The sequence below is a fragment of the Phocoena phocoena genome, chromosome 16 (genome assembly GCF_963924675.1).
Source record: "Phocoena phocoena chromosome 16, mPhoPho1.1, whole genome shotgun sequence".
NCBI lineage: Eukaryota > Metazoa > Chordata > Mammalia > Artiodactyla > Phocoenidae > Phocoena > Phocoena phocoena.
Genome location: NC_089234.1, coordinates 77,007,754 through 77,018,488, shown reverse-complemented (window position 1 = coordinate 77,018,488; position 10,735 = coordinate 77,007,754).

The window sequence follows — 10,735 nt, the reverse complement described above, 5'->3', positions numbered from 1 at the left end:
ACCACCTGTGAAGTCTTCTGGCCAAAAAACTGAACCTGGATCTTATTAACCTTACAGTCTAACAACCAGTTTTGAAGTTTTATAGATTAAATGAAGTCTGAGATTTGCTTCAAAGTGGGCCGGGGTGGGGAGACAGTAGGTGAGGAGTAGATGAACCAAGATAGGACATGTTGATACGATATGTCCATTTTGGAGCTGGACCGTGAGTGGATGGGAATTCATCACACTATCTCTTATGTGTATGTTTTGAAATTTCCAAAATAAAAAATTAAGTATTTGGACTTAATAACATTTTTCTATTTGGAAAAACCACCTGGATTTCTTACTTGCTTTAACCTGTCACAGAAATTCTTCTCTTGAGGTTTCACTTGTCAGTTTATTTTATAGTGAGCTGTGTAAATAAAAGCTGGAAGGAGATTAGCTATGTGCATGACGGGTTGGTTAAATATTGAGAGAGTGAGGCTGAGGGAGGCCTTTTAATGGTTTTATGAGTTGCAGCAACTTTGCAGGAACAAAGATCACAATGAACATTTAGTTACTAACGGCACTCTTTTGCACTTTTAAAAATCCATATATGTGATTACTGAATGTCTAACTCCTACTGGATTCAAGCTCCAGGAAAGCTATATTTTTTACCTACCGTGTCTCTAGAGCCTAACATGTTGCCCAATTTATATATATATTATTTATAAATTTATATATAAACTTTTAAAGGATTCTATTTTGTTTTGACTTTTAGATAATTTCAGATATATTTTCATGTCAAATAACAATACAACATTTTCTAGTTAACATACCATAGTGTGCCAAGCCATTCAAGAAAAGTATTTTAAAAATGGGACAGCATCTCATTCTTTGAGCCACTGGGATAAATTGATCCACACTACTCTGAAGATTTCTCCCATCTCCAAGATTCTTTTATTTTATGACAGAGCCATAGTTCTAGAAGCTTGTTTCTCACACCTGAAAAGACTAGATTTGGGACATGATCCTGTAGAACGTAAGAGGTAAGCCTGATCAGTCTAAACACAGGGTGTCTGGAGGGTGAGAAAAGAGTTTGAGTCCTTACAGGTGGTACTAGTATTGGTGTGTGGGAGACATTAGTTCAAAGCATGACGATTCAAAGAGGAAATGAGTCCACTGAGAATGGGGAAGATAGAGGAGGAAGATGATGCCAACCATGAAAACTTCCCTGGGAAGCAGACATACGCATGAGAAATATGAGTGCTGTAAAGAATGCACTCCTAAAGACTGCATAATTTAAAACCTGCATAGTTCAAGACTAATTTTTCCATGGAAATAAATGAAACAGAGTGTGTGTTCTCAGAGTTCATAAGTCTATAATTTTGTGGCAAATTTTTACTTTAATATCGCTTTTATTTATCATTATTATTGCTTAAGGTTCTAGAGTTCTGGCTCCTAAGTTCATAGTGAAAAAAATATAAGTAATTATTTAAAGTTCTTTACAATGTTTTATCACATCTAACTTGCATTTCAAACTTATTGATTTGGGAGCATATTTTCCCATCAATGGCACCACCATTTAATGAATGGAAGGCCAACATTTAAAAAAATTACTATTATTATAATAACAAAAATAACACAGCAACACAATAATAAGCAAAATCACTACCAGAGGTGTTTCCTAGCTTGAAACAACATAGTTCACATTGTTGACAAAATATGGCAGGTATTTGTTTAGTCAACTAATCCTGCCAAGCAGCAAGTGTATATACAGTTTCAATTCATAAGTTTAAAATCATGTGATTTTTTTTTTACTAGTTTTTTGAAAATTGGGGCAATATATATTACTTCACATTTTAATTTTTTTAATTGAAGTATAGTTGATTTACAATGTTGTGTTTCAGATTTACATCAAAGTGATTTGTTGTTATATATATATATTCTTTTTCATATTCTTTTCCATTGTAGGTTACTACAGAATATTAAATATAGTTCCCTGTACTATACAGTAGCTCCTTGTTGTATATCTATTTTATATATAGTAGTGTGTGTATATTTAATATTTTTATATCACACTATTTCTAAATTTGTACTTTGTGAATGTGGCTTCTTGGGTAAGGAAAGAGGACAATAAAGATAGATGGAGAGGCTTCTCTGGTGGTGCAGTGGTTGGGAGTCTGCCTGCCGATGCAGGGGACATGGGTTTGTGCCCCGGTCCGGGAAGATCCCACATGCCGCGGAGCGGCTGGGCCCATGAGCCATGGCCGCTGAGCCTGTGCGTCCGGAGCCTGTGCTCTGCAACGGGAGAGGCCACGACAGTGAGAGGCCCAGGTACCAAAAAAAAAAAAAAAACATAGATGGAAAAGAAATTGATCCAACCAGAAATGATCCCTTCATCTCTGGAAGTCTAAGGCAATTATCTACAAATAATTTGTAACATCTAGTCTTGCAAACATTTTAGTGAGTTATAAACAATATTTTTTTTTAATGAAAAATTAGAGGGCTTCCCTGGTGTTGCAGTGGTTGAGAGTCCGCCTGCCGATGCAGGGGACACGGGTTCGTGCCCCGGTCCGGGAAGATCCCACATGCCGCGGAGCGGCTGGGCCCATGAGCCATGGCCGCTGAGCCTGTGCGTCCGGAGCCTGTGCTCTGCAACGGGAGAGGCCACGACAGTGAGAGGCCCAGGTACCAAAAAAAAAAAAAAAAACATAGATGGAAAAGAAATTGATCCAACCAGAAATGATCCCTTCATCTCTGGAAGTCTAAGGCAATTATCTACAAATAATTTGTAACATCTAGTCTTGCAAACATTTTAGTGAGTTATAAACAATATTTTTTTTTAATGAAAAATTAGAGGGCTTCCCTGGTGTTGCAGTGGTTGAGAGTCCGCCTGCCGATGCAGGGGACACGGGTTCGTGCCCCGGTCCGGGAGGATCCCACATGCCGCGGAGCGGCTGGGCCCGTGAGCCATGGCCGCTGGGCCTGCGCGTCCGGAGCCTGTGCTCCGCGGCAGGAGAGGCCACAGCAGTGAGAGGCCCACATACTGCAGAAAAAAAAAGAAAAAAAATAAAGAAAAATTAGAATGCTTCATGCATAACAAAATTTCGTTTTGTGAAATTTTTGTTTCCATGATTTTAAGTACATATGTAACAAGTCACAATGTAAATTTTTTATTTTTATTTTTTTGGCCGCACTGCATGGCTTGTGGGTTATTAGTTCCCTGACCAGGGATCAAACCTGGGCCCTTGCGGTGAAAGCATGGAGTCCTAACCACTGGACTAAATTTAGGACTAAACCACTGGACTAAATACATTTAGGTTTCCTAAATGTATTTATTTCTTATTGTGGTTTACTTGATAAAAGTCTAAAAGGCACCACTGTAGTATCTTCTCTTTTAAAAAACAAACAAAAACAAAACAAGACAATCAAAATATTCCCTTTACCCCACTGCTTCCCTAGCCTCTGCACTTCTTTGCTCCTCTTCACAGCGACATTTCTTGAGATATAGTCATTAGTCCCACTACTTCTTTACCTCACGTCTCAACCCACTTCAGAGTCAGTCCCCAATGACCTCCATGTTGCTAAATCTATTGGTTACTTCTGTGTTCCTTGACCTCTTAACACCACAACTGGTTGTTCTACTCTCTTGAAACACTTCCTTTCTTCGGTTGCTAAGACACATTTTCAGCAGGTCTCCATGGTCGCCTCTTCCCAGCCTCTTTTATTGTTTTGTTTTTTAATCTCCCTAGGGCTCTGTCCTAGGTCAACTCCTCTGTCTATCTACTCGCCCAGGTGACCTCATCCAATTCCATGACTTCGTGTCATATAATTTCCCCCTCTTTTATTATGCTTAGCCATGCTGGTGGCCTTTCTGTGCCTGAACACACTAAATGTGTGTGAGGCTCTTAGAGACTTTGCATTAGCTTTGCATTAGCTGTTCCTTCAGCTGAGAATGCTCTCCCCCAAGCTCTTCATGTAGCTGCCTCCTTTCTTTACTTTACTTTTCTTTTCTTTTCTTTTCTTTTCTTTAATTGAAGTATGGTTGATTTACAATGTTGTGTTAGTTTCAGGTGTACAGCAAAGTGATTCATATACGTATCCTTTTTCAGATTCTTTTCCATTATAGGTTATTATAAGATGTTGAATATAGTTCCCTGTGCTATACAGTAGGACCTTGTTGTTTATCTATTTTATATATAGTACTGTGTATCTGTTAATCCCAAACTCCTAATTTATCCCTCCCGCCTTTTCCCCTTTGGTAACCATAAATTTTTTTTCTATGTCTGTGAGTCTGTTTCTGTTTTGTAAACAAGTTCATTTGTATTATTTTTGTTAGATTCCACATAGAAGTGATATGTTTGTCTTTCTCTGACTTACTTCACTTAGTATGATAATCTCTAGGTCCATCCATATTGCTGCAAATGGCATTATTTCATTCTTTTTTATGGCTGAGTAATCCATTGTATATATGAACCACATCTTCTTTATCCATTCATCTGTCAGTGGACAGTTAGGTTGTCTCCATGTCTTGGCTATTGTAAATAGTGCTGCTATGAACATTGGGGTGCATGTATCTTTTCAAATCAGAGTTTTTGTCTTTTCTGGATACATGCCCAGGAGTGGGATTGCTTGATCATATGGTAACTCTATTTTTAGTTTTTAAGAAACCTCCATACTGTTTTCCATAGTGGCTGCACCAATTCACATTGCCATCAACAGTGAAGGAGGGTTCCCTTTTCTCCACACCCTCTCCAGCATTTGTTACTTGTGGACTTTTTGATGATGGCCATTCTGACTGGTGTGAGGTGATACCTCATTGTAGTTTTGATTTGCATTTCTCTTAGAGATGTTGAGCATCTTTTCATGTGCCTGTTGGCCATATCTGTATGCCTTCTTTAGAGAAATGTCTATTTCGGTCTTCTGCCCATTTTTTGATTGGGTTGTTGGGTTTTTTGTTTTTTTGATATTGAGCTGTTTATATATTTTGGAAATTAAGCCCTTGTCGGTTGCATTGTTTGCAAATATTTCTCCCACGCCATAAGCTGTCTTTTCCTTTTGGTTAGCTGCCTTCTTTCTTTCATTCACTAGCAACTTAAACTTTACCTCTTTGGAGAAGCTTTCCTAGGCATGCAACTAATGTAGACACCCAAGTGCTCCCAATTATACATCATCCTATCTTTTTTTTTTTTTTTTTTTTTTGCGGTACGCGGGCCCCTCTCACTGTTGTGGCCTCTCCCATTGCGGAGCACAGGCTCCGTTCGCGCAGGCTCAGCGGCCATGGCTCACAGGCCCAGCTGCTCCTCGGCATGTGGGATCCTCCCGAACCGGGGCACGAACCCGTGTCCCCCGCATCGGCAGGCGGACTCTCAACTACTGCGCCACCAGGGAAGCGCCATCATCCTATCTTAATCTTCTCCGGAATGTATCACCATCTGTGTCCCCCACTGGATTAAGCACCATTGAAACAAGAACAGTCAAAACTCCCTGTCCGGGCTTCCCTGGTGGTGTAGTGGTTGAGAGTCCGCCTGCTGATGTAGGGGACGCGGGTTCGTGCCCCGGTCCGGGAAGATCCCACGTGCTGCGGAGCGGCTGAGCCTGTGAGCCATGGCCGCTGAGCCTGCGCGAACGGAGCCTTTGCTCCGCAACGGGAGAGGCCACAACAGTGAGAGGCTCGTGTACCGCCAAGAAACAAAAAAACAAACAAAAAAACTTCTGTCCTCATGGAGTTTGTAGTCTGGTGGATGAAGTAATATAAAATAAAAAGGTAAATAATGTAGCATATTAGAATGTGGTAAATGCTAGAGAGAAATAAAGCAAGAAAGAGTGATAGGGATTGTGTGTGTGTGTGTGTGTGTGTGTGTGTGTGTTGGGAGGTTGCAATTTTAAATACGGTGGTCAGGAAGGGCCTCACTAAGAATCTACATTACTCACTGTCATTACTCAATTTTAAGGAGGTAAAGGAAACATCACATACAAAAGTTCTGAGCTGGGAGTGTGACAGGCAGGCGGTAAGAACACCACAAAGGCCAGTACGGTTGGTACAGAACAAGGGAGGAGGAACGTAGTAGGAATGAAGTCAGAGCGTGTGGAGGTGGAGGCGGGTCATGAAGTGTAAGGACTTGGATCTTTACTCAAAGAACGAGCAAAAGCTAGTGGAAGGTTTGAGCAAAGTAACATCGTTTAGGCTGTGTTTCCCCATGATCTCTCTGACTGTTGTGTTGAGAACAGACTGCAGAGGGAAGGGTAAAAGCAGGGAGATCTGGGCTTCCCTGGTGGTGCAGTGGTTGGGAGTCCGCCTGCCGATGCAGGGGACACGGGTTCATGCCCTGGTCCGGGAAGATCCCACATGCCGCTGGGCGTCTGGGCCCGTGAGCCATGGCCGTTGGGCCTGCGCGTCTGGAGCCTGTGCTCCGCGAAGGGAGGGGCCCCAGCAATGAGAGGCCCGCATACCTCGAAAAAAAAAAAGCAGGGAAATCAATGAAGAGGCTATTGTAATAATCCAAGGAAGAGGAGTGGGACTTCCGTATGTACGCTTCTCTGCGTCTAGAGGGCCCGGCTCGGTACGGCAAATGTTACAAAGCCCTTTGTATGCCTTATCACTGTGCCTTGTCATGGCGGACATCGAGTACATACTTGTTGATTCTAAAATATAAAAAACACACGGAGCTCATTGAACAAAACCGGACCAACGAAGGGGTTTTTCTAAGATAAATTCTCTGGATTTGTGGATCTTTTAATCCAGAATTACTGCACCAATACAGGATTTCTGGCCCTTTTGCACAGTCCCATTTATACCTAAATTCTACTTACCAAAGAAGTGGAGCATTGATGTGTATTTATTTCAGCTTACTTTGTATGGGGGAGGTAATCAACCCAGGCAAAGTTGTGAAGACATTCAATTGCTCCTCACTTTATCAATAACCTATCATTTCAACCTAATATTTACAGAATGTTTACTTCATGCAAAGCATTACACTAGGCATTGGGGAATATTCAAGACATCCTCTTCTCAATTTAAATTCGAGTTGGTTAGATAAAACACAACACACAGAAAGATAAGTACAAATCCCAGGCAGTGTATGTTAAGGGTTAAATACAGCTATTGAAGTTGGATCCTAAAGAGTGAAGCAAACTTGGAAAATGAATAGGAGAGCAAAGTAATAGGGAATCAGAATGTGAGTTCGATGGTATTGGGTGTGTAATGAATTTCTCAATTTAAATAAAAAATAATAAAACCCAAAGCTACAGAGGAGAAAGCCCAGAGTAGGGACACCAAAACATGTCTCTCAAAGGAAACGTGGATAAAAATCAAGTAGAGACAAGTAGGAAGATAAGAACTTTGTGATCCCTAACAGAAAACAAACTGTACCAGCTGTTCAAGGTAGCTTACATATTTGTATTTCTCGCTGACGTTTTTTACAGCCAACAGGTCAAACTGGCAGTCATTATGGGCACTTGCCTGAAAAGTTGGTTATTTCTGAACATCTACCGTGCTCAGAATTGTGCTCTATACTGCTGACATTTCCCCCGGGGTAGTATATAACTTAGAAAACAACAACACACAAAATTGGCAGATAAGCCGCAGTGGCTGAAGTCCAAGTTAGACTCACTGGATGGGGGCTCCGGGCTGGACTCAGTCCAGCTATACTGAACCCATTTCCTCCCGCATTTTATTTACACCCAAAGGTGTGGCAAACAAAACACCGGGATGCCTCCAAGTCAGCTTCTCTTTTATTGCACTGTATGTACTGTTTGGACTCTAACCCATGGCAGACAAGGAAGCAGACCTTGAGAAATACCTGGCACTGACCCCGCTGAGCTGGGAGACCAGGGAAGGTCACAGACGGCCCCTCTGGCCGCGTGGGTCCCTCTCGGCCATCACCGGGTCGAGGCGGGGCCTGTGCGAAGTCCACACCGGCCCTGGAGGCCGGGGACACGCGGACCGAGGGAGCAGAAGGTCTCTCCTTCTCTCTTCCCCATTTCCCAGCCCCCCAACCCCGGCGGCGGGGCAAAGGCGGCCAGATCCACCCGGGAATTTTGGAAGCACACACTCTGCCCCCTCCCTCTCTGCTCGTCTCGCAGCAAGCCACTGGCGGTCCGAGTCCCCGAGGCCGTGCAGGGAGGCCCGCCGGGGGAGCGGCCAGCAGCGGACCAGCCACTAGCCCAACGGAGCCGCCAGCGCACCCCACACGCAGACGCAAGGCCGACGGCGACGCCAGGGGCGCGCGAACCAGAAAATGGCGGCGGACTGACTCCTCTCGCTTCCCGTTCTCGCCCGCGCACGCCCGGCCGGGAACCCGGACAACGCGCCGCCGTCGGAGAACAGCCTCCTTCCTACGCCGAGCGCGACGCCAGTCCCGGGGTGAGTCGGAGGGCGGTCGCGGTGGTGGGCTCGTCGGCCGAGGAGGGGTTGCGGTGTTTCTGGCCCCGTGTCAGAGTCAGACGGGCGGGACCGGCTCCGGTAGCCCTGTCGCGCGGGTCTTCACCGCGGAGGGTCGGGCTGGGCGGCTGGCAGTGTCCCGCGCGCTGCGCCCCGGGGACGAGGGATGGTCGGGAGTCGCAGCCCTCGGGCAAACCGGCGCTGTCCCCGGAGGAAGCCCCGCTGTCGACCACCGCCTCGTCCGGTGCTGTCTTCGCACGTGCGACCTCCTCGCCCGGGAGCGAGCGCCGCCTTCGCGCAGTGGAATCCGGAGACGTTTCCTTCTTGGTGTTTTAAATGATGGGTTCTTTAAATTTAATGACAGACCGCCGTGGCCCTCCCGGGCTCTGAACATCCTCTTTTGAAATGCAGTCATTTACTGCAGTGTGAAACGTTAGGAAACGTTTGTCCTCTGAATTGCAACAGCATCGTGATGGCTTCTTGGGAAGCGAACGAAGAGTTAATAATACCAGGACCTGTGCCTGTGGATGTTTCTGGGAATGATTGGTTTCACTCGGGCCCGTGGCTTAAATTGGGTCACTCTCTACTAACGATGTAAATTATGAATGTGGCTGTGGCATCTCTGTATCCTTTGTTTTTGCTCTTGTTGACGCTTCCCAAGTTTGATGGAGCAAAACAGTTTTGACTAATGTGTAAGTTAATAGATGGGGTTACATTTATAAACCAAGAGGGTTGCAGGGTTTTTGTTTTCCCAGCTTTATTGGGGTATATGTGACAAATAGAAATTGTATACATTTAGCGCATAAAACTTGATGTTTTGATTACACCCACTTATTTTCTTAATAGATCTTAGATCAAAAATTAGGGGGACCGGGGCTTCCCTGGTGGCGCAGTGGTTGAGAGTCCGCCTGCCGATGCAGGGGACACGGGTTCGTGCCCCGGTCCGGGAAGATCCCACATGCCGCGGAGCGGCTGGGCCCGTGAGCCATGGCCGCTGAGCCTGCGCGTGTGGAGTCTGTGCTCCGCAACGGGAGAGGCCACAACAGTGAGAGGCCCACGTACCGCAAAAAAAAAAAAAAAAAAAAAAAAAATTAGGGGGACCAAAAATAAAATTAGGCGGACCAGGCTGAGTACTCTGATTAGGGTGTCACAAGCTGAAGTTCAGGTGTTATCCAGTTTGGGCTCTATTCTCTGGGGAAGAATCAACTTCCGGGATACTTTAGTTTGTTTTCCAGGTTTGTTTCCTTCTTGCAGTTTCCGTGTGTGCCCACCCGCACTCCATCGAAATGCCACCAAGAATGTGTTGAATCCTTCTCAGGCTTCAAATCTCTGATTTCTTCTGCTACCGCATCTCTCAGGCTTCTTTGTTTATTAAGGGCTCATGTAATTACATTGGGCCCACCAGTTAATCCAGGACAATCGCCCTATCTTGACATCAGCTGATGTTAATTACACCTGCAAAATCCCTCTTGTGAGCCCATCTGACATTGCTCAAAATAGAGTAATGCCTGTCAAAGGCCACTATCATGTCTCTTTGAGACACCCAAGGACTGAAAAATTACTGAAGACAAAAAGTTACAGATTCTCAGAAAAACCACATCCTATAGAAACACAGCAAGCCAGAATACAACTGTGGGCCAAAATAGATGTGAACCCACCCGCTCTTTCCTGCACTTTGCCCTTTGAAACCTGTTAAAAGACTCAGACCGCCACCCTTCAGGGCCGATGCCACTCTATGTGTCTGGCCCCTTTCCTCCCTTGGAAAGTGAATAAAAACTTTCTTTTCTTCCCTTGTTAATACTTCTGTGAATTCTTTCACAACCTGCATCTGCTCAGCTAACACCTCTTGCTGTAACTTAACCACTCAGTTTATGTTACATCCGGGGTTGGAGATGCAGTTTTTTCTTAATAGAGAAAAAGTAATACATGTGATCAGTGCATATTGCCCTTTGGTATAATGACAGAATCGGAGGAAGTAAAATGTAGGAAGCTTGAGTTTCATTTCTCTTTTGGTTCTGCTTAGTCTTCAAGTCTTCCCTGGAGCTGTTATATGTAGTACTGATGGGTACTTTTACCTTTAAAGCTTTTATCTTTTTTTTAGCCACATGGAAATTAATATTTGAGGCATTGGATTTTTTTTTTCCTTTTGACTTGTTTAATTTGGAGGAGGAAGAGCAATCCCTTCTACTAATAACAATAGATAAAACTTATAAAGCATGTACTATTCCATTGCTTTATTAATTCATTTAATCCACAGAACAAACCTGTGAAGTGAATACTGTTATTCTCATCATACAGATGAGAAAAGTTAAATGAATATCTCAGATAGCTGTACAGGAGTATTTGCTATTATTTGATATAGTATTTTAATAGCAAGTTTTTGTTTCTGTT